The sequence below is a fragment of the Physeter macrocephalus genome, chromosome 16, assembly GCF_002837175.3.
Source record: "Physeter macrocephalus isolate SW-GA chromosome 16, ASM283717v5, whole genome shotgun sequence".
Lineage (NCBI taxonomy): Eukaryota > Metazoa > Chordata > Mammalia > Artiodactyla > Physeteridae > Physeter > Physeter macrocephalus.
Window position 1 is genome coordinate 35948741 of NC_041229.1, and position 24439 is coordinate 35973179.

The 24439-nt window shown below is 32.7% G+C and overlaps 1 pseudogene; it reads left to right on the forward strand.

Annotated features, from left to right (window-relative positions):
* The first annotated feature begins 945 nt into the window (after positions 1 to 945).
* The window catches only part of LOC102976082 (KRAB-A domain-containing protein 2-like), a 45444-nt pseudogene continuing 21950 nt past the window's right edge, over positions 946 to 24439 (forward strand).

The window sequence follows — 24439 nt, forward strand, 5'->3', positions numbered from 1 at the left end:
GCTTCAGTCTCTTTGAAACTTACAAATGGAATTGAGTTTTTCTTTGTCATTTGTGTTTCTTATCCTTAGGATGATTTGAAGTCCTTTAAGCCAGAGAAATACAGCTCTGACAGTAGCAACAAAATTTCTTGATTTTTGTATACTCAACCTGGGTATTCCAACCTCCAGTTACAGTGGCACCCATTTTTAGTGGTACTGTTATTAAGAAACTTTGAAAATCCTATCATATACTGGGAAAATTTATTGTTGCCATCAGTCTCAATCAGAAAGAAATACAAAACTGATGGCATTCAAAAAAAATCAAACTGGCCAAACTCTCTGATATACAGATTTCCTGCTTAAATATATTACCCCTGGTTCTCAGGGCCATGAGACCCAAACCCTTTAGTATTCCTCAAATCTCATCAGATGAAGTTTTAACATGTTTTCTGTGAATTTGTGTGTTTTTCCCTGATTTCAGACTTTGCTTCTGGTGGAGCAGAATACTACAGAGGATTCACATAATACACACAGAATTATTGCAAACTATATAAGCTGCCTATCCTTCTTATTCTCTAAAGTAGACTATTCATAACATTGATAAGAACAGAGTAGAGGAACAAAGTAGGTAATTAAATAGTTAATCTCACTAAGGGATTTTAAGTAAAGCAAAAATATGGTAGACCCCTGTAAGTTAATGATCACTCAAGAAAGCAGGTTTGCTTAATCACAAAACAAAGCAGGCTTGCTTAGCAACAAAACCATGCAACAGAGCATGAGACATGCCCCAAAACAATAAAACAATGGTAGCATGAGACCCATATCCTGCCCATTGAACTCAGTAAATTAATGACCCCTAGGACAACCTCTCTGCACACATAAAAAACAATAATTCATGGAAAGGTGACATTTCAAAGTGAAAGATCCTCATTGTGCTGAGACCTGAAATAATTTTTCCATAGTGCCATGACAGTCCCAGCTTCACTATGTACGGACAAGAAAACTCCCCCGCCCAACATAGAGGAGGAACTGATCATGGAAGCATGGCGCCTACTCAAGAATGAAGAAGAAGGTGGTCTTTTCCCCCTCCTTACTTTTCTTTTGGTAATAAAACTGTAGCCCACTTAGTTCTTGGCATGGCAACTTCTTCCTTGCCCACTTGTGTCACAAGTCCTATTCTAATAAATCACTTCTTATCTGTCACTTTGCCTCTCACTGAACTCTGTCATCACTGAGACATAAAGAACTGGAGCTCCTCAGAGCCCCACAAAATGCCACCTAGTGGTTTCAGCATGAAACTTAGACACTTTGTCTCTTAAAAAAGATAGTGAAGAAAGTTACTTTAGCCAAAGACAACATCATAGCCAAGTTTGTTTCTCTTAAAATTTCCTCCAAAATAATGTAAACAACAAAAAGGGAAAGGGAATCTATACCAGAGCCATGTTCTCGAAAACATAAAGGCAGAGAATGCCTAGAATCAAAAATAACTATGAGTAACAAGAAAATAATAACCAAATCCGCATGTGCAGTCACTAGTTTAGCTATCCCACATCCACTTCACCATAAGACTTTGTGTTAAGCAAAGGCAAGAAACAAAAAAAACAAAACAGAAAACAAAAACAAACCAGTAAATGTGGTCAAGAGACAAAGGAGAACTATAGTTAAAGGGTCTACTACTGATATTAAAAGTCAGTCAGAAAGATTTGAGTCCACACTAAATCTTGAAATTTCAAAATTCAAGTGTCTGGACAAAAGTACAGACTATATAGAATAAACCTTAAAAGTTGTGTAATTTAAAAGAACAGGCATGATTAAATGGTAGGAAAAATTTAGAGGTGCAGGAGTAAAACAAAAAGGAAGTCTTAGAAACATATTGGTTCTGAGAGAAAGATAAAAAGAAGGAAGAAGCACCCTTTAGCAATTCACATGTGAGGAAGATAGAAGAAAAATGAGAAAAGTACAGTTGTGCAAGACAAAAGCAAACCATAAATTTGGAACACTCACAACTCCCTCCCCATGAAAACCAAAGAAATATAACCTGCTGAATGACTTCAATATAATTAGATCTGCATGTGCCATTAAACTAGAATATTATAACCCCCAAACCATAAAATAAACAAGAGAAAAATTTCATACATATCAATTGAAGAAAATGTTTTCCCCCTGAATAAAACCACGAACCAGAAGAAAACATTGTAAACACTCCAAAGAGAATTAAATATGTAAAAATAAGTATGTGAGGGTATGAAAGACAACTAGAAATGCTAAATCCAAAAATTAAAAACAGAAATGTACAAAAAATAGGAATAAAAATGTAGAGAGTTAATTGAACTCAAGAGAAAGGCATAATTATCTCAGAAGTGGAAAATAAATTATATCATGCATAAAAGGGAATAACATAAAAGAAAGTAAAGGACAAAGACAGGAGAGCAATCAATAAGAGAAAGAAAATAATATCAAGAAAGAAGTAAAAAAGGCAAAAAGAAAATAGAAATTGAAGACAAAGAGCAACATATTATCAAAATCTTTTAAAAAGTAAAAGAAACCAATAGAACAGACCTAACATTTAAAACTATAATCCACTAAATATTTCCAGAAAAAAAAATCTGAAAGTTGAAAGGGCTTATTGAGTACTTCAGAGTGGGGAGAGAGGAGGAAGAATGATCCACTCTGAGAAATAGCCAAATAAAATACTTAGCTTTCAGAAGTAAAGAAAAAGTCTTCAAGGCAAAGGTCAGATAAATTTCAAAGGCAAAAAAATTAGGCTGGCATCAGGAATTTCAAAATCAACATACAGGGCTTCCCTGGTGGTGCAGTGGTTGAGAGTCCGCCTGCTGATTCAGGGGACATGGGTACGTGCCCCGGTCTGGGAGGATCCCACATGCCATGGAGCAGCTAGGCCCATGAGCCATGGCCACTGAGCCTGTGCGTCCGGAGCCTGTGCTCCACAATGGGAGAGGCCACAACAGTGAGAGGTCCATGTACCACACACACACACAAAAAATCAACATAAAAAGCAAATAACAATGAAGCAGGTTTTTTTTCTAATCCAAAGAACAAAGGTAAAGAATTTTATTTCTAGCCATGTTGTCATTAAAATATCAATATTATAAAGAAAATCTTTTCAACATTAGCTTAGAAAATTCTGCATCCATCAGCACTTCTTGAGTAATATACCAGAGGTGACCTTCCTTCAAAAAAATGTTGCCTGAAAACAACTCAGCAAAAGTCCTAATGGTGAGTATTTTTAAATGACTAAATGTACACCTAAGGCCAAAACAAAAAAAGAGATGAGGATGGAAAAATAATTTTAAAATTAAGTTTTGATAAAACAGAAATAATACAACAATAAAGTAGGAGGAGAAGGGAGAGGAAAATGGGAAATTATTGTCAACCTTTTTAGTATTGTCAATAGGGGTATTAAATGATATAAAAGAAAATGGAAAATTGGTAAATATTTAAAAACTAGAAGACTAAAGACAATAAAAGTGTACAGGTACAAGAGTAACCACTACAATTAAATAATAAAAGTTCCTAAAAAGGTACAAACCTTTTCCTATGTGCAAAAAAAAAAAAAAAAAAACACATCTTGCAAGGAAACAAATAGCATATAAAGCAAATTATACAAAATTATAAAAATTGTGACTGAGCTTATACTGAAGACAGTCATATAAGTATCAATAAATGTCAATTGAATTAACTCATGTAATTAAAAATATTTTATCAATTTTTCTCACAAATCGAAATCTAACTATGCTCTACTCTGAGACACACCTAAAACCAATTCAGAAACACTACAAATAAAGGGTGGACAAAAGTATTATGGTTACCAAAGGGAGAAGGGGAAAGAATAAATTAGGAGTTTGGGGATTAACATATACACACTACTATATGTAAAATAGATAACCAACAAGGCCCTACTGTATAATACAAGGGAACTATACTCAATCTTTTGTAATAATCTATAAGGGAAAAGAATCTGAAATAGAATATATATATACATATATACATGTACATATACACATGTACATATACATATATGTCTATATATATAACTGAATCACTGCTGTACACCTGAAATTAACACAACACTGTAAATCAACTATACCTCAATTAAAGAAAAGTACATCAGGTAAATAAAATGAAAAAAAGCAGGAGTGAATGTGCTAATGTGTAGAATATATATGTAGAATATAAACTCCAAACATTAACCCTGACAAAGAACAGTTTATTAATGCTAAAAGCCACAGTTCACAATGAGCACATAATATATATTACAATTTATGAACCAAAGAACATAGTATCTGCCTGAAGCAAAAACTGCAGAGGATGCAAGGACATAGTTATAGAATCACACTAACAATAAGAAATGTTAATCTGTCATTCTCAGTACAAAGTGAATCAAGTGGACAAAAAAGTTAGGAATATAAAATATTTAAACAAAATAAAACAAGGTAGACTCAGAGATATATTTCAAACTCAACCCCTTGATAAGAGAGAATACATCTTTTTTCCAAGTGTCCATGAGATATTTACAAAGAAAAATGTTTTATAATAGGTTTAAAAGAAGCGATGAATTTTTAGAAATTAGAAATATTGCAAACAATATTTTCTCATCAAATACAAAAAGAAACTAGAAATTACTAACAAAAACAAAGAGAAGACAAATAAAAAAACAGACAGATCTTTTTTACCTAGAAATTTTTTAACCTTTTATCAAACAAATCTATGCACTGAAATTACAGACTTAAAAAGTTAATCACAAAGAAACCAATTCACATCAGAATACATGGCACATTCAATTTATTAATAGACAAAATTCATATCACTAAAAATTTTACCAGTAATATAGAAAGAATGAAAATTAGTGAGTTACTCTTTATAGTTTAGAAGACTAGATAAATGAAAACAAAATAAAGCTGTATGTGGAAATCAAAGGAAGATAATAACGGCAACATATTATGAGCCAAAGCATACAAAAAAATATATAGTTAATAGATCAACATTCAGAGACTGCTAGCTAATTTGTTCAAAGAAAAAAAGAAAAAAGCACAAAAAAACAAAATAGGAAATGCAATGGGAGAAATAACCATTGAAACACAAGTGACTTAAAAAATTCTAAGAGACTAATATGTAGATCCCTGTGAAAATATGAAACCTTATATGAAATCAATAATTTCCTAACAAAATATAGACTATCAACATTGATCTCATGAGTTAGCTTACATATTCCAAAAGGAAATCAAAGAAATTGTGATAGTTATTAGGAAAATATCCGCTCCCCCCCAAAAATCAGCAGAAATAGAAGACTTCACAAGAAAATTCTGCCAGATAATGAAAGATCACATAGTCCAAATGTTGTATAAGTTATCCTAAGCATTAAAAAGGTAGAGAAACTTCCCAGGCCTTTGTAAAGCAAATACAATACTGTGCGTAAAACTACAGATCAATCCTTCTCATGAATATATGACATAAAAATAATAAAATATCAGTGAAAAGAATCTGACAAGTGGATGCTTGTGCTGTCATATAAAGATGCACATCTGAAATGATAATCTCCACACAGTACAGGTACATCTTCCAGCTTAGGCCAGAGAATGACACATAGTAGGTTACTGACAATTGATATAACTAGCATCAATAGTACTCAACTGACAGCATCTGCGTTAACACGACTCTGTTACAGGAAATTTTTATTGGGGAAAATAGGATGGTAAGTAAATAAGAAATTTTACTGTTTTCTTAAAGAAATTCTTACAAACCAATTTGTCTAGCCAAACAGTTTGTTCATGTGGACAAACTTCTCTCATATTGCAACAACAGATTGCTCACAGGGACACAGCCCACTTACCAGACAACAGTTTTTTTAATAGCTTTTCCAAAAATACTATGTTATTTTTATCTAATCCCTATTAGCACCCCACCTTAAAAGACTTACCTTAAAACACTGGACCCTAGACACCAAAAATCTATAAATATCCTTCTCCATCCTACTTCTGAGACACTATTATCAAGTTATGTTCTCCCTTGATGTGGTAAATTTAATGAATTCAGATTTCCTTTATCAATATGTTTCTCTGCTAGCCTTTATGGAGCATAAAATTGTCAACACAATGCCATTTCATGTCGAAAATATAATCACCACGATAGAAGCACATATTTAATTTAAAGCTTTGAAAATCAACTAGTTACAAATAATCCTTCAGACAAATTTAAAATTAGAACTCAAAAGTTGTCAAAGATTTAGAACTAATTTTTGCATTCATTTGCACATGTATCATGTTCACACACATTCTTATTTTAATGGAAACAACGCTTTTTAACAGACAAAATTCAAACAACAAAAGAAAGTTTTGTAAAAATGCTTACCTTTACTATTACTTATTTTATGTATTTTTCTTATAACTATCTGTTATAGTCTTACAAACTATTTGCCCCATGGCCTAGTAGTTTAAGGCTAAATACAGTTGTATTATTCATTTTAACTTTATGACTACAAGGAAGTCACATTACCTCTCAATGCCTCAGAAGAAAAATTGTATCTATCATCAATTCATATTTTGAAACTGCTTTATAATCCTTTACCAAATTATATTATAAAGTTGTTTCCATAGAATCTTTTAAACATATAAAAGAGTGTACAGTATTATATTTTCCTTCATACAAATTTGTAACCCTCACTGAAAAATTCATTTGCTCCAGCTGTCATCACAAACTTTTGCATGTCAATTAAGGTACTAATTGATATGTAGATCTGTTTATTTACTGAGGTGTCTAATGGCCTCTAGTGGTGCACTACATACGTGCACTATGAAAAGCAGACTTGCATTCTCCAAAACATATCACTGAACAACAGCTGGATAAGAGGATTGAGTTTTACAAAATCATTCACGATTTGGAACACCCAGTATGTTTTCTGCCTTCCTTCTAACTATGTATCTGTCAAGGACTAGAAATACATACCTTCTCCGGGTTACAGTTATTCCTACAGTAACAATAGAAAAAATGGGAGTACAGAAAAACATGAAACTATTATATTTATGTAAAGGTCACGTGGGAAAATGATTTCAAATATGCAAAAGACTTTTTTCTTTTTTACCCTTCCCCCTCCCCATATCCTCAGGTCCATGCTCTAGTAGGTCTGTGTTTTATTCCCATCCTACCCCTAGTCTCTTCATGAGATATTTTTTTCCTTAGATTCCATATACAGGTGTTAGCATACGGTATTTCTTTTTCTCCTTCTGACTTACTTCACTCTGTATGTCAGACTTCAGGTCCACCCACCTCACTACAAATAACTCAGTTTCATTTCTTTTTATGGCTGAGTAATATTCCATTGTATATATGTGCCACATCTTCTTTATCCATTCATCTGTTGATGGACACTTAGGTTGCTTCCATGTCCTGGCTATCGTAAATAGAGCTGCAATGAACATTGGGGTGCATGTGTCTTTTTGACTTCATACAAATTTGTAACCCTCACTGAAAAATTCATTTGCTCCAGCTGTCATCACAAACTTTTGCATGTCAATTAAGGTACTAATTGATATGTAGATCTGTTTATTTACTGAGGTGTCTAATGGCCTCTAGTGGTGCACTACATACGTGCACTATGAAAAGCAGACTTGCATTCTCCAAAACATATCACTGAACAACAGCTGGATAAGAGGATTGAGTTTTACAAAATCATTCAAGATTTGGAACACCCAGTATGTTTTCTGCCTTCCTTCTATCTATATATCTGTCAAGGACTAGGAATACATTCCTTATCCAGGTTACAGTAATTCCTACAGTAACAACAGAAAAAATGGGAGTACAGAAAAACATGAAACTATTACATTTATGTAAAGGTCATGTGGGAAAATGATTTCAAATATGCAAAAGACTTTGATTGTTCAAAGTTCCTGAAAATAGAGGAACATCAAACTGTCTCCAACTTTCAGTTTCTTGGAGTGTTCTAAAGTAAACTGACATCTTGATATTAAATAATAGTATTAATAATAGTACCATTAATGATACCAAGCTCTTTCTGAACACTTTTTGTCAAAGAACCTTACTCAAATTATTTCTAATCCTCACAACAACCATGCAAACAGTCCATTTTAAACTTCTTAAGAGTGAGAGAAGGTAGCTGTTTCCTTAGGTAACAAAGTTAGTAAGAAGAATAGGTAACATTCAAATAAATACCTGTCTCATTTCAAAGCTATTTTTCTTTATATGATGCTATATTTCTTATTCCACTAATGATAATGAGACATATGGAATACTTGTGAGAGAGTTATCACTTTTCTTTAGTATCTACATCTGTAAGTTTCCCACCCTAGTCCAAATCAATGTATTTCCTTCCTGCTTTGCCAAAACACTTTCTTTGGTCACTTTAGCCTCCTCGTATTGATCATTGCCCTCATTTGTACCTGGACACCTCCTAACTCCTATTTCAGTACTCACATGAAACATTATTTACCCAGGAAAATCCTTCCTCAATTTCTAAGAAACAATATCAGTTCCCCTTATAACATATACTCATAGACACAATTCCAAGCATTTGAATTATCACAAGTATGATCAGTAATTGAACATGAAATCATATTTTTCAGTCAATATTCTTCATTAGATTCTAAGTTACACAAAGTCAGGGACAATATTCACAGGTAGGACCACAGTGCCTCATACAATGTCTGATACATAGCAGGAGCTCAATAAATATTTAAATAAATAAATAAGGTAATGTTATTTGAGATAAGTTTTCTCTTTGTCTCTCTAAGTTTCTGTTTCATGGAGCAGTTGAGTAATATTCCAAATACAGATAAATTTTAGTGTTGAAAAAATCTTTAATGTTCATTTAGTTATAGGTCAAATACTTGCCCCTCAACTATAGCATCTCTTTAAATGGCACCTGTTCTGTGGTTAAACATCTTTAATTTCAGGAAATTCAGTAACCAGAGAAAACCCACTGGCATATTGTTATTCAAGACCAGATTACTAAATCCAGGAATGATTCAATTAAAATGTATATTTGGGTAGCTGATTAAACTCAAATCTAACAAACTCATTACTGAATTTCTACTTTTCCAACTATAGAAAGGAGGTCCAAATAACAACCAGAAAATATTAAGAATGATATATGTTGACCTTCTACCTGAGTGTAGACAATGCAGATCCTTAGACAATACATACGCTTAGATATAATCTGTGGATCATTTTGACAGTTGGATGAAATTCCATCTGTGCTTCAGGGAAAAGTCTGTTTGCTAAAACATTCACTGCAGGATATTGTTCCAGCTCACTGGAATTGTATTATTTAGAGGATAATATCTAGCCCAGAACAACAAAGCTTTACGATTTTGAAATGCCACCATTTCAAAATGGCTATAAATTGGACTCCTCTAAGAATGTTTATATAAGGTTTGAAGAAAAAAAAACATGGAAAGATAGTGGTACAGTAGGGTAATTTTCCAGTTGTCATAATGCTATTTTTGTATTAAATATTGGAGACATGTACAAACAGAAAGAAAATTTGAAGCGATTTACTTCATTACTAGAGTTACAATTATGTTATAAAACTTTAATGTTGCCTAGTCTTTTTTTTTTTTTTTTTTTTTACATTTGTCTTCTGAAGCATATGTGTTTAAAGTGGGAACACGTAAATACCTATGGCATTACAGGAAGGAAAATCCCTACCTGTATTTAATTTGTCAGTCTTCCCTCGTCCTCAAGTATAAGAAGCTAGCTATGTTAGAATCTCTTACATCATACTGTTAGTGAAAATAATTTTTTTTGCTAAAGTATCTTTTTAAAATCTAGGCTTCTTCACAATAACTATGCTTGCATTACAAACTGCTTTTTCTCATTCATTGGACTGATTGATCATCCCCTACATTTCCTATAAATAAAATGCCAAAATAATATTAAAATTTTGGCAAAGAGAAATGAATATACCTGCATGTGTTTGCAGTCACAACTAATTATATACCCATAGCAGGTGGCAATATATTTTTTTAAACACTGGCTGATGTTATAGAAACACTCACCTTTACCCACAGATTCATGTTGTTCCTCATGGTGCATTGCATTACTTGTTTTCCTCACAAGGAACATTCAAGAATCTGACATTAGATCACTTTCAATTAAATATGAAAGAGTGGCAGACAGAAACTAAGGGGAAGATACATTTTGACTTATGCCAGTATAAAACATAACAGTTTTTACTCTGGAAAATATTGGTGGTGCCAAATAGAATTCCAGGTATTATAGAATCAAAGTTGTCATAAAATATTTATGATATACTTTTATATTGGAGACTCAATATGATTTTTTTCATTTGTTTTCTTTCACTTTTAACCAGAGTGGGAAAACAAGGCTATTAATTTGAGCCCCTCCAAATACTCCTACTAATAAAAAAATAGTCTCAACTCTACCCCCAGCCAAGCACCATTTTTTAAAAATCTCTAACAAAATGGAAGGGAATAACTAATATAGATTTAAAATATATCAAAAAATCACTTTGATGGAGGTAAAAGAAAATAATTTTAAGAAGACTGTAATAATAATAATATAAATAATTCCATGAGACAGAGTTAAGAAACCAAACATACTGAATCATTTCATTGAACACATTATAGATTAGGTAAATTGACAAGGAAGTATGCATACAACTGTGCTTTATTGAATACCTTAGGGCTTAAACTGTAAAGCTTTTAGGGATTTGATTCCTTATATCTGTGCTTGGCCATTTTTTCAGAGACTTCAGATGCTAATATCCAACAGATTCTTTGGAACTTCTTTTGACACAGAGTATCAGATAAAAGTTTTGTTAAATATCTGGCAGATAGATAACTATGTCAGCAAAACAAACCACATCTATTATACAAAGCTATCCAAAAATCAAATGGAAATTTGTGAGTTTTCATTTTATAAAGTTCATTTCTCAAGGACAAGATCAATGCAGAGTAGAGGACAAAGTGGGAAGGCTAGCACCAGTCTTGGTGGTAGTTTAATAGTTCTAGAGGAAAAGGATATTTCCATTTCAGCACATTTGGCCTAGCTCTTATCATAAATCTACAACTTTATATTTCAAAAATTATACTGATATTAATTTCTTCAGCCATCCACTGAAGTGTAGACTGAATACGTATGTGCTGTGTATACGTCACTAAGCTACAACTTATCAGATTTCTCAGCTCCTTTACCCTCACACCACATGCAAACCAAAGAAAATATCAAATATGCTCTTCTATTATTTTGAATACACTACAGGCTTCTTATCTTTTTGGAAGATTTTATTTTATTATGAATCCAGAGTATAATCCTCATACTTTATTATTCAAGTTACTGAGCACATCATGCATTTATCTTAAGTTAGGTTGCAGAAAGCTCTGTATTAATCACATTGTTCCAGTGTCTGTTCTTAGCATGTAACCCTCACCCTTTCAGGAAAAGAAAAAACAAAACCAAAAAAACTAAGCTGCTTTCTTTCTTTTTTTTTTTCATAGCTTTGATATTTATTCTTCATTAACTCTTTTTTTTTTAAATTTTTATTGGAGTATAGTTGCTTTACAATTCTGTTTAGTTTCTACTGTACAGCAAAGTGAATCAAAAATATGTATACATATATCCCCTCTTCCCATTTAGGTCACCACAGAGCATTGAGTAGAGTTCCCTGTGCTATAAAGTAGGTTCTCAGTAGTTACCTATCTTATACATAGTATCAATAGTGCATATATGTCAATCCCAATCTCCCAATTCATCTCACACCCCCTTTCCCCTTAGTATCCATATGTTTGTTCTCTACGTCTGTGTCTCTATTTCTGCTTTGTAAATAAGATCATCTATACCAATTTTTTCAGATTCCACATATATGCATTAATATTCGATATTTGTTTTTCTCTTTCTGACTTACTTCACTCTATATGACAGTCTCTAGGTTCATCTCTGTCTCTATAAATGACCCAAATTCATTCCTTTTTATGGCTGTGTAATATTCCATTGTATATATGTACCACATCTTCTTTATCCATTCCGCTGTTGATGGACATTTGGGCTGCTTCCATGTCCTGGCTATTGTAAATAGTGCTGCAATGAACATTGTGGTACATGTCTCGTCTTGAATTATGGTTTTCTCAGGGTATATGCCCAGTAATGGGATTTCTGGGTCATATGGTAGTTCTATTTTTAGTTTTGTAAGGAACTTCCATACTGTTCTCCACAGTGATTGTATCAATTTACATTCCCACCAACAGTGCAAGAGGGTTCCCTTTTCTCCCACACCCTCTCTACCATTTATTGTTTGTAGATTTTCTGATGATGGCCATTCTGACCAGTATGAACTGATACCTCATTGTAGTTGTTTTTTGTTTTTTTGTGTGGTACGCAGGCCTCTCACTGCCATGGCCTCTCCCATTGTGGAGCACAGCCTCTGGATGTGCAGGCTCAGCGGCCATGGCTTACGGGCCTAGCCGCTCCACAGCATGTGGGATCTTCCCGGACCAGGGCACGAACCCATGTACCCTGCAACGGCAGGCAGACTCGCAACCACTGCGCCACCAGGGAAGCCCTCATTGTAGTTTTGATTAGTATTTCTCTAATAATTAGTGATGTTGAGCATCTTTTCATGTGCTTGTTGGCCATCTGTATATCTTCTTTGGAGAAATGTCTATTTAGGTATTCTGACCATTTCTTGATTGCGTTGTTTGTTTTTTTCATATTAAGCTGCATGATCTATTTGTATACTTTGTAGATGAATCCTTTGTCAGTTGCTTCGTTAGAAAATATTTTTTCCCACTCTGAGGGTTGTCTTTTTGTCTTGTTTATGTTTTCCTGTGCTGTGCAGAAGTTTTTAAGTTTAATTAGATCCCATTTGTTTATTTTAGTTTTTATTCTCGTTAATCTAGAAGGTGAGTCAAAAAAGATCTTGCTGTGATTCATGTCAAAGAGTGTTCTGCCTATGTTTTCCTCTAAAAGTTTTATAGTGTCTGGGCTTACATTTAGGTCTTTAACCCATTTTGAGTTTATTTTTGTGTCTGGTGTTAGAGAGTGTTCTAATTTCATACTTTTACTTGTAGCTGTCCAGTTTTCCCAGCACCAGTTATTGAAGAGGTTGTCTTTCCTCCATTGTATATTCTGGCCTCCTTTGTCATATATTAGGTGACCAAAGGTGCATGGGTTTATCTCTGGGCTTTCTCTCCTGTCCATTGATCTGTTCTGTTTTTGTGCCAGTACCATACTGTCTTGATTACTGTAGCTTTGTAGTATAGTCTGAAGTCAGGGAGCCTGATTCCTCCAGCTCCAAAACCACTCAACATAATAATTAAATTATTATTAATGGTAACGAGAGTCAACCACCATAGTGAGTTACTAACATGTTTACCAATTTCTTTGTTCACCCTCACTGATAACTACCCAATCTTTTCTTATGAATTTAGTCTCCTCCTTGTTGTAATACACTGGCTTTATTTTTTTTAATATTGATTTTTTTCTGTGTTTGACAGTTGTTTTTTCACTCTCAACATGTTGGTTGAAGGTATTAGTTAACAGTTTTATGGATACCTTTGAGTCTGGTGAGAAGTCTGATGTTAGAAACATTATTATTACTTTGATTGTAATATACTATTTAATGATTATTGTTGTAAAGATATATTTATATTTTTTAGTTTCAAAACATTGTGTATGGAATTGTGTTTAGTCCAGTTAATTACTTGGTGTGCTCCTTTACTGTCAGAACTCATGCTTGTCTTCAAATGTAGGATACTCTCAACCATTATCTCTTTTAATTTTGCCATACCCACATTATACATAAGAAACCTTAAAATGGATAATTAGATATATTTTTCTAGAGAAACTTGAATTAGGTGGTGACATACATTTAAGTAGATTCAAAGTCAAACTCCCAGGTATATTTGCATATTGAACAAATGAAGTTGTAAACAAACTAGACTATGGAGATAGTTATAACAGGCAGAAGACACCCTATCAGAGGAGACTTATTGAAAGCTAAAAAGAAAGAACAATCAGAAGAGCACCACAGAGTAACCAGAAAATACTGGAAATAAAATTAATGTCAAAGAATGCCATGGTAACTCACCACACATAACTATTCTATTGCATATAGAACAAAAAAAATGACACAACATAGTAATGTCCATAGATCAGTAAGGAACCCATGGGTGTATTGTCCTAACATTTTTACAAATAGACCATGGGTCTCCAAAAAAGTAACAAGGACATCAGAAGGGAAATTTAAGGTCTGACATTAGCCTAAATTCAGTGAAAAATTATATATAATTAATACAAATATCAGCCAGCTAGCAGGTCAAATACTATTGGAATTAGGGGGAATAAAAGCCAAACAAATAATGTGAGCGTAACCTTTAGTGGACAAGATTTTGAGGCTTGGAGAAAAAGATCAGAATGAAAATATGTCAGATTTTGGATAAAATGAATAGATTGTCCCAGGTATTAACCAAACCAAGACCTTATAGGCTTTGACTTATCTAGATAACACTAATTCTACCAACTGGTAAGCTACAGTGAGAACATCCCCTTCGCTCTGTTGACACATTACCACATAGGAAGGGCATACTTGAAGGCAAAAAACAGTAGGGACAATGACATTTCAGGGCCCAGTTTAATGGATCTTGTTGCCAAGGTCTTAAGGCAGAACCAAATATGGACCAGGTTTCATAAAGGAGATGAAATACTTTGTATTAAAATTCCCTAAGTCATGTTTTCATACTTTTCAAAAAAATAGAAAATGGTAAGTAGTATATTACCAGCTGGTGAGTTAGAGTAACACAGAATATTTTTTGTAATTATAATTATCATTCATTGTCTCTCTTGAAATATTTTCATATCAGCTTTAGACAAAGTATAATATATATTGTGAGAAAAGTAGAACTCTAGCTGAATCTGATGATGTGTTGCTATGAAAACAAAGAATGTCTAACATAATAATTAATAGTGAAATATTAAAAGCTTTTTCCCCATTCAATAAAATATATATATATATATATATTTTTTTTTAAAGGCTTTTCCCCTGAGTTTAGGAAAAAGTAAAAGATGTCTACTCTCACCATTTCTGTTCAGCATTGTACTGCAGATTCCACCTGGCTCTGTAAGAGGAAAATAAATAAAAGACATACATATTGGAATAGAAAAATAAACTAACTTTTTTCCCAGATGGCATATTTGTATATGGAGCAAATGCAAAGGAATCTACAAAAAAAAAAAACAATTACAAATAATAATTTAATTTAACAAACTCACTGGATATAATTCATATATAAAACTCCATTTATTTCTATATACTAGCAACCAATATTAAATAACAAAATTAAAATACCACTTACAGTAACATTGTAAGTAAAAGTCATGAGAAAAAAAGCATATCAAAAGATATTCAAACTTCAATGCTTAAAACTATAGCTCAAAAATTTGTTGAAATAATTAACAAAGACAAATAACTGGAAATATCTGACTCTGCCCTTAGATTGGAAGACTCAAAATTAAGATAACAAGTTTTCCAAGATTTTCTAAAGATTTAATGTAATCGCAATCCAAGTCTCAGCAGACTTTGAGAATGACAAACTTATTCACTAACAGATATAAAGATGTAGTATAAAGATATAGTAACTAAAAGACAGTGTGGTTACTAGTACAAGAAAAGAAAAACCATTCAGACTGAGTCAAAAAAAAAAAAAAGACCCACACACTTGATTTTTAACAAAGACGTCACTTAAAAATGATGGAGGTTATTTTTTCCGCCATAAATGGTGCTGGGTAACATATATTTACATGAAAAACTGAACCGTGCCCCTTAGCTCAGTTAACTCTGAAAACCAAAATATAGAATCTGAAACAAACAAGTTTCCAGAACAATTCACAAGATAATATCTTCATGACCCTGGGGTAGGCAAGACTTTCTTACATTTAACACAAAATGTGCTAACAATAAAATAAAAAATAATTTTTTGCTTTATTATATTAAAAGGCAAAAGTTTAGCCATCAAAAAACACCACTAATAAAGTGAGTAGTCAAGCTACAGATAGGAAACAGAAAATATGTGATATGGATGGATATTTGGATAGAGACATAGATATATAAATAGATGAATATGATATATTTGTTACATATATGATAAAGAGCACATATATAGACATACATAAAGATAATAAAAGCAATAATAAATAAGTTACTCACACTTTCAAAGGAATAGCAAACAAATAAAAACATAATAAATGGGAAATAAATTAAACCAGAGACTATCCAAATGGTAAGTATGATATAAACCATATGTAATATTTATAACATTGCTAATTTTCAAGGAAATGTAAATTATAACCACTATACCTCTAGCACAATAGCTAAAAGGAAACCAAAAACTGATAATAGTAAATGTTGTTAAACTGGAGGACCTCACTGATATATTGCTGAAGAGAGTGTAAGTCCCTATCCCTTTGGAAAATTGCTGGGACCTATACAAAAAGCCAAATATTTTCCCACCCTATGACTCAATATTTCCAATTCTAGGTTAAAAAAATTGTATATTGATCTTAATAGCTAGATTTCCCTCACTTTTTTTTTTTTTTTTTTGGCAAGTAAATAATTTTAGTTGTGGAAAATGTAGAGAAATGTGGAAGATTAGATAAATCCTAAACAGAAATGAGTAGATAAGACAAAATCTTTCTTTTTCTTTTTTATTACTACATAAATAAATTGGAAAATACTGGTGGTAATAATTTAAGTGAGTTCTTGAATTGTAGTACTAATTTGTCAATCTAAAGAAAGAAAGAAATCAAAACAAAAATTTGTTTCATCACACAAAATGAAGATTCCAGGAAATCTGGAAAAATATTTTTACTATTCATGTTTTTTCTTACCAAACTTAATATTTTACCACAGTAAAATATTCAGATTAACTGTGAAGCCCATTAAGCTCTGTAAATATTTCAGTTACTGAGAAATGTTTCCTAAATAATATGTTAAATATTTTAAAATGTTTCAATATGTTCTCTTATGTCAACTACTTAAAATAATGTGGTTTCTCCCCACCCCAGTTTAGGAGCTATTTAATAAAATAGGGGCATATACTCTCTATATAATAGAAATATAGAATGTACAATTGAAAGAAACAAATTCTGATTTTTAATGTAGCAACAATTTAGGCTCCAATAATTTAGCTCTATGATCACTGTATATTGAGGAATAGAACAGCTTCTCATCTTGTTTTTTTTATAATAGAATTGTTATGAAAAATTACAAATGCCTAAGGAGTGGCCAAGATGGCAGAGTAGGAAGAGCATGAGCTCATTTCCTCCCATGGGAACACAAAAACTGTAAATACTTAAAGAGCAATTCTTAAAGAGAAAGACTAGAAGACTAGCAGAAGACATCTTCTACAGCTAAACACCACAAGATGGGTAGGATGGGTGGAGACTAGGTATGGTCAAGACCCATATTCCTGGGTGGGTGACCCACAAATGGGAGGATAATGACACTGCAGAGGTTCTCCACAAGGAGCAAGGAGTCTGACCTCCACATTGGGCTCCCCAGCCTGGGGGTCTGTACTGGAAGATGAGCACCCAGAATATTTGACTTTGAAGGCCACTGGAGCTTACCATCAGAAAAGCCAGAGTGTTCTAGAATATAGACACTTCACTCTTAAAGGATGTACACAAAATACCACATGATCCAAGACCTAGGACAGAAAAGAGCCTGGGTAAGACACACCTGCTTAATTTTGGAAACACCCCTGGAGAGGCAGGCAGCAACTGGAGATCACCCTGGAAACATAGCCACTGGTGGATGCAATGGTTTACATTCACACCAACAGTGTATGACGGTTTCCTTTTCTCCACATCCTCACCAACATTTGTCATTTTTGTACTTTTTGATGGTAGCCATTCTGACAGGTATGAGGTTTGACTCACAAAACCTCATTGTGATTTTGACATCCATTTCTCTAATAATTAGCTTTTGACAAAATTTATTATCCATTTATGAAAAAAACTCTAAACAAAGTGAGTATAGAAGGAACATATCTCAACGTAATAAAGGTCTTATATGACAAGCTCACAGCTCTCATCACACTCAGTGGTAGAAAACTGAAAGCATTTCTTTTAAAATCAGGAACAAGACAAGGATGCTAACTCTTGCCATTTTTATTTACCATGATATTGGAAGTCCTAGCCACAGCAATCAGACAAGAAAAAGAAATGGGGCATTCAAATTGGAAAGAAGTAAGTACAACTATCACTGTTTGCAGATGACTAAATACTATAAAGGGAAAATTCTAAAGACCGCCCCCCCAAAAAAAAAACCCACACAACTACTAGAGCTCATCAATGAATTTGGTACAGTTGCAGGATACAAAATTAATATACAACAATCTATTGCATTTCTGTACTGTAACAACAAAGAAAACAATTCCATTTACAATCACATCGAAAAGAATCAAATACCTAGGACTAGACCTACCTAAGGAGGTAAAAGACCTGTACTCAGAAAACTATAAGACACTGATGAAAGAAACTTAAGACAACATAAAGAGATTGAAAGGTACATCATGTTCATGGATTGAAATAATTAATATTGTTAAAATGACCATAGCACCCAATCTACAGATTCCATGCAATCCCTATCAAAATACCAATGGCATTTTTCACAGAAATAGAATAAATATTTCAAAAAATTTTATGGAATCACAAAAGACCCTGAATAGACAAAATAATCTTGAAAAAGAACAAAGCTGGTAGTATCATGCTCTCTGATTTCAAAGTATACTACAAAGCTACAGTAATACAAACAGTATAGTACTGGCACAAAACAGACACACAGATCAATGGAATTAATTGAGAGCCTAGTAGTGAACCCACACTTACATGGGCAATTAATCTACAACAAGGAGACAACAATATACAATGGGGAAAATATAGGCTCGTCAATAAACAGTGTTGGGAAAATGAGACGGCTACATGCAAAAGAATCAAACTGGACTACTCCCTCACACCATGCTCAAAAATAAATTCAAAATGGATTAAAGACTGAAATGTAATACCTGAAATCATAATACTTCTATAAGTAAACATATGCTGTAAGCTTAGTGATATTGGTCTAAGTAATATTATTTTGGATATAGCTTCAATGGAATAAAAAGCCAAACATTAAAAAATGGGACTACATCAAATTAAAAAGCTTTTGCCCAGTGGAGGAAACTATCAACAAAATGGAAAGTACACCTACTGAATGGTAGAACTTATGTGCAAGTGATATATCAGGTAAGTGTTTAATATTCAAAATATACAAAGAACTCATTCAACTCAACATCAAAAAATCAAATAATCCAATTAAAAAATGGGCAGAGGATGTGAATAGACATTTTTTCAAAGACATAGAAATGAATATCAGGCCAATAAAAAGATGCTCAATGTCACTAATCATCAGGGAAATTCAAATCAAAACCATAATAAAATATCACCACACACCTGTCACAATGGCTATCATCAAAAAGATATCAAATAACAAGTGTCAGCAAGGTTGTGGAGAAAAGGGAACCCTCGTGCACTGTTGTTGGGAATGTACAGTGTTGCAGCCACTATGGAAAACAGCATGAAGATTCCTCAAAAAATTAAAAATAGAACTCTCATATGATCCAGCAATTCCACTGCTGGTTATTTATCTGAAGAAAATGAAAACATAATTTGAAAAGATCTGCACTCTTATATTCACTGAAGCATTATTTAAAATAGCCAAGATATGGAAGCAACCTAAGTGCCCCTGAATGGATAAATGAATAAAGAAGAACATTTCTCACTCAAATCATTCTGGCCCTAGCCATTGAGAGTTCGTTCAATTGGCTTATTTGTCCCTTTGATATACCGTCATCAAAGCACATGTTAATTTTTCAAGTATTTCATTATTTTCAAGTATTTTATTACTCCAGCCTCATCTTGTATATTTTTTGCCCCAGTGTCAGAATCAGCTATTTTTTTTCCCTGAGGAATTCTGGTTCCTTTATTGCAGAATGGTATTAGAAACCAAGGTCTAGGTGCAAGATACGCTCATTGTTACTGAGATGTCATTACTTCTAGGCCTTCTCAGAACAGAAGCAAGGAAATGCGTGTGTGTATCCTAACCAGTATATATTCACACACATAAAATATTTCTATATGTAACCACTTATATCTATATTAAGCGAACCATGAATTCATATTGATATCTTCGAATGTAATCCATTACCACATGGATTTCTCTGGCTTCCTCCTTGCTTATGTGTATACTCCCACTCCAAGACTGAGAAAGCAGGCTCCCATCATTCACCATTTACTTAATTGATCAATTCTAGTTTACATGTATATCAGTAACAAAATTGTTAACCTGTACCCTCTTGGGGAAGGGGGAAGTTTATGTACTCAGCTAGGATACAGTTTGTGTATTGATTTTTTCTGCATTTATTTAATCAGTCACTATATTGTACACCTGAAACTAATATAAAATTGTAAATCAACTATATTTAAATAAAAAATTTAAAAAATAAACTAATTGACCTCCACATTTAAGTTAATGTAAATTATTGTATAGAAATTATGTTTCAGTATATTTAAATATCTAAAAAGGTAATTCAGATATAAAAAGCATAATATATATCCCTGAGTTCTGGCTGTAAGTTATGCTAGGACAATTAATTTTTCTGTACCTTGGTGAGGGAGAATAATAAAGTAAAAAATTCTCCAAGCAAAATAAGAGTGTTCAAAGATTCTTACTAGCCAAAATGCATGATAAACTTATCTCCTAAATACTAATGCAATAGGCAAAAAGAGAAGTGAGGAAGAAACAAATTGTTCTTCAAGAATTTTAATAGTCTATATAGAAAAAATCAAGAGAATATATGAACCAATTAGTAATATGTTAGAACTGATAAAAAGAGTTTAATAGAATGACTTGGCACAAAATATACAATGTTCAATAATTTCTATTCATTATAAATAAGCAATTATATATCATTTGGAAAATAATACCACTCACAATTGGTCCCAGAAGTAAAAGTTACATAGAAGCAAATCTATCCAATATTTGCAAGAATGTTATGGGAAAAAGTATAAAATGATAATTAGAAACTAAAACTTTCACTGATTTTTGTCATTAACAGGTTATCATAAATTTTGTTTTTAATAATGATCAATTCAAGATTTTCTTCAGTTCTAGAAAATTCTTAGTCCATATATTTTAAAATTTTGCCTCCTTTTACACCGTTTTCCCTATTATCTTTTTCTGAAAATGCTATTAGACTATTGTTGGAGTATCTGAGTTTTGATTTCTCACCCAACACAAAATGATTCAATTCCTGTTTTTTTAATGTATCTTTCACATTTTCTATCAAATTATATAAGCTCCCTGAGAACAAATACAATTGTCTTTTTTTTTTTTAAATCACTAATTCATCCCAAGTTCCTAGGATAACTGTAGGCACACTGCAGGTACTCACTGCATATTAGTTGAACGAAAAAATTCATAATGCATAATGTCTCACTGTGTTCTTGGTGAATTCCCCAGTTATAGTCTTATAACTAGAGCACTAAATACAGATTTGTGGTTAAAAGCATGGACTCTGGTACCAGAATACCTTGAAGATAATTTAGCTGATACACTGTGTCCTTTAATTTCTTTATTTGCAAAAACGGGGATAATAGAAGTTTGTTGTGATGTTAATGTATAATGTGCTTAGAGCATTGCCTGGCACAGAGTAGGCAATGTCTACTGCTAATCTGCTAATTCCCTATTTAGCTGTCTCAGGTCTGTCAACTAGACAAGCTACACCTTTATAATTTTAGGGATTCCCTGTTGTATTTCCAATATGTTGTTATTATTCTAAATAACTACATGTTTTAAATATTTTTAAAAACTATTGAAGGGGCCTCCCTGGTGGTGCAGTGGTTAAGAATCTGCCTGCCAATGCAGTGGACATGGGTTCAAGCCCTGGTCCAGGAAGATCCCACATGCCGTGGAGCAACTAAGCCTGTGTGCCACAAATACTGAGCCTGCACTCTAGAGCCCACGAGCCACAACTACTGAGCCCACGTGCCACAACTACTAAAGCCTGCATGCCGAGAGCCCCTGCTCCACAACAAGACAAGCCACCACAATGAGAATCCCATGCACTGCAACAAAGAGTAGCCCCCGCTAGCCACAACTAGAGAAAGCCTGCACGCAGCAATGAAAACCCTATGCAGCCAAAAATATATTAATTAAATAAATAATTTTTTAAAAAAAACTAATGAAGTTTAATATAATTCTAAAAATGTACACATATTTTATTTGTAAAGATTGATGAATTTGCCCAAAATGAAAAGCTCATAATCTGTACCCAAATCAAGAAACATAGTGTTATCAGGATCGCAAAAGCTCCCTTTTCTTCATTTCAGGCATTGCATAATACCTTATTATTGTACAGGATTCCATAATGAAAATATTCCATATACATCACAATTTATGTATCCATTACACTGTTGGTAGTTGTTTAGGTAGTCCTCAGTTTTTAAAACCAACAGGTTTTATTTAAATAGCTTCTATTTTTTAATCACTACGTTAATTCCTCCTTTATCTCTTTTAAAATTTAAACACCACTGTTTAAAATACCTTCAAATTGTTATATTGGTCCTATATTTTATTTTGACCAATGATTATTTTGACTGTTTAATTTGTTAGTTTTCTCTTGTACCTTGTAGTTCTTATTTGTGAGCTTCTAATTTAAAGATATTTTTTCCTCATATGTATGTTATCCCTGGAAAATGATTTCAAAGACCATTAAGGTATATAACATAAACCAAGTTTACATTAGTGAATCAAATTTGATTTCTCAACCAACAGAGATGTGTTATCCTGGGGCTTTAAACACGTGAGGAAAAACCAATTCCTCAACCATGTATGCATGGTTATGCTTCTGCCCTCAGTCACAGGCAGATTTTCTTTTTCAGCTACAAACTCAGAAGCCAGGTAAGGTATTCTAATAGCAATTATTATGCTGTCTTCCTAGCCCTCTATCTAAGTTGTATATGCAGAATGCAATGTCTCTCATCAAGTAAAGAATGAATTTGATCCCATCTTCTTATAAGCAGTGGGATCCCTTCCTGGCCTGAGCACCTCATAAGTAACTCTCTATAGAGCTGTGCATTTTATATTTCTGCTCCATAAGGACATTTTTTAACACCAGTATATATTTACTATTATTTTTACATTTTATCTAGCATATCCCTTTATTTAGAGAAGAGTTTAAAAAATTATTATATTCAAAATCTTAACTTAGAACACTTATATTAACTTTATAATAAAAAAAAAATTGTTTCTATTTCCCTACTCATGAAAACATCTCTACTTGAAATACAAATATTTAAAATCAAAAGCAATTTGCCACTTATACCTCTTTTACAATAAATCCTAATTTTATTTTAATTCCAAATTTTTAGCTCTGCTTTGAGTAGAATAATCTTTCATTCATCCTCTTATTTAGTTAACTTGTGTAATAGTTTTCATTACATGTCAAGTATTAGAACATTGACTAAGAGGAAATATAGTTATAATAGCAATACTTGAATAAAGCATTTTCTTTCTCAACCTTGTGACCCTTATATTTGGTATATCAAGTGAATGTAACAATATTATTTCCAACCTTTATAAATTCATTCACATTATTCATTTGTGAGTTCATTAATTATAGAAGGAATCTACACTTCTTTTTAGGTCCCAGTGTAATTTGTGATGAATTCTATGTGATATAATATAATTTTCAATTATAGGCAAAATTAAAATTGCCTAAGAGGTTTATAATTTCTCTTAACATGGTGAAGGCAATCCAAAGCATCAACATATTCTCTGGTGTAATCATTAGGAGCAGGAACATTAATTAAAATGATGGTCATATAATTTATTAATCCTCATTCAGTAAGACATATTGCATTTTTATCTTCAAGAATCTAATTATAAATAATAAAGGATTTGTATACGTACCACCATAATAGCATTATTAGACACAAACACTGACTACCATGAATTTTAAGTCCCAAACCACAATATGAATACTTACATACATTGTGTGTGTGTGTATTCATTAGTTAACCTGTGCAACAATATATATAACCATATACATATATACTCACTAATACACTATGTATATATATGTATGTCAGTATACATACCCTCATTAGTATGGATATAGATATATAAATATCCATATATATTTAGTATACTCATATAGAGTATATATATCCACATAAACTGAGTATTGATATAAAATCAATATGCCTTTACATTTAACATCTTTCACATCAACCACCTCAACTGTATGAGCCTCTTCCATCCTTGACCCTACTCCATCTTGTTCACTTTCCTTAGTTTTCACATATATTCCTGAAGAGAAACTAAGAAAATCATATTCTGGCCAGCCTTTGTAACTATCTCTCTCTGGTTAAG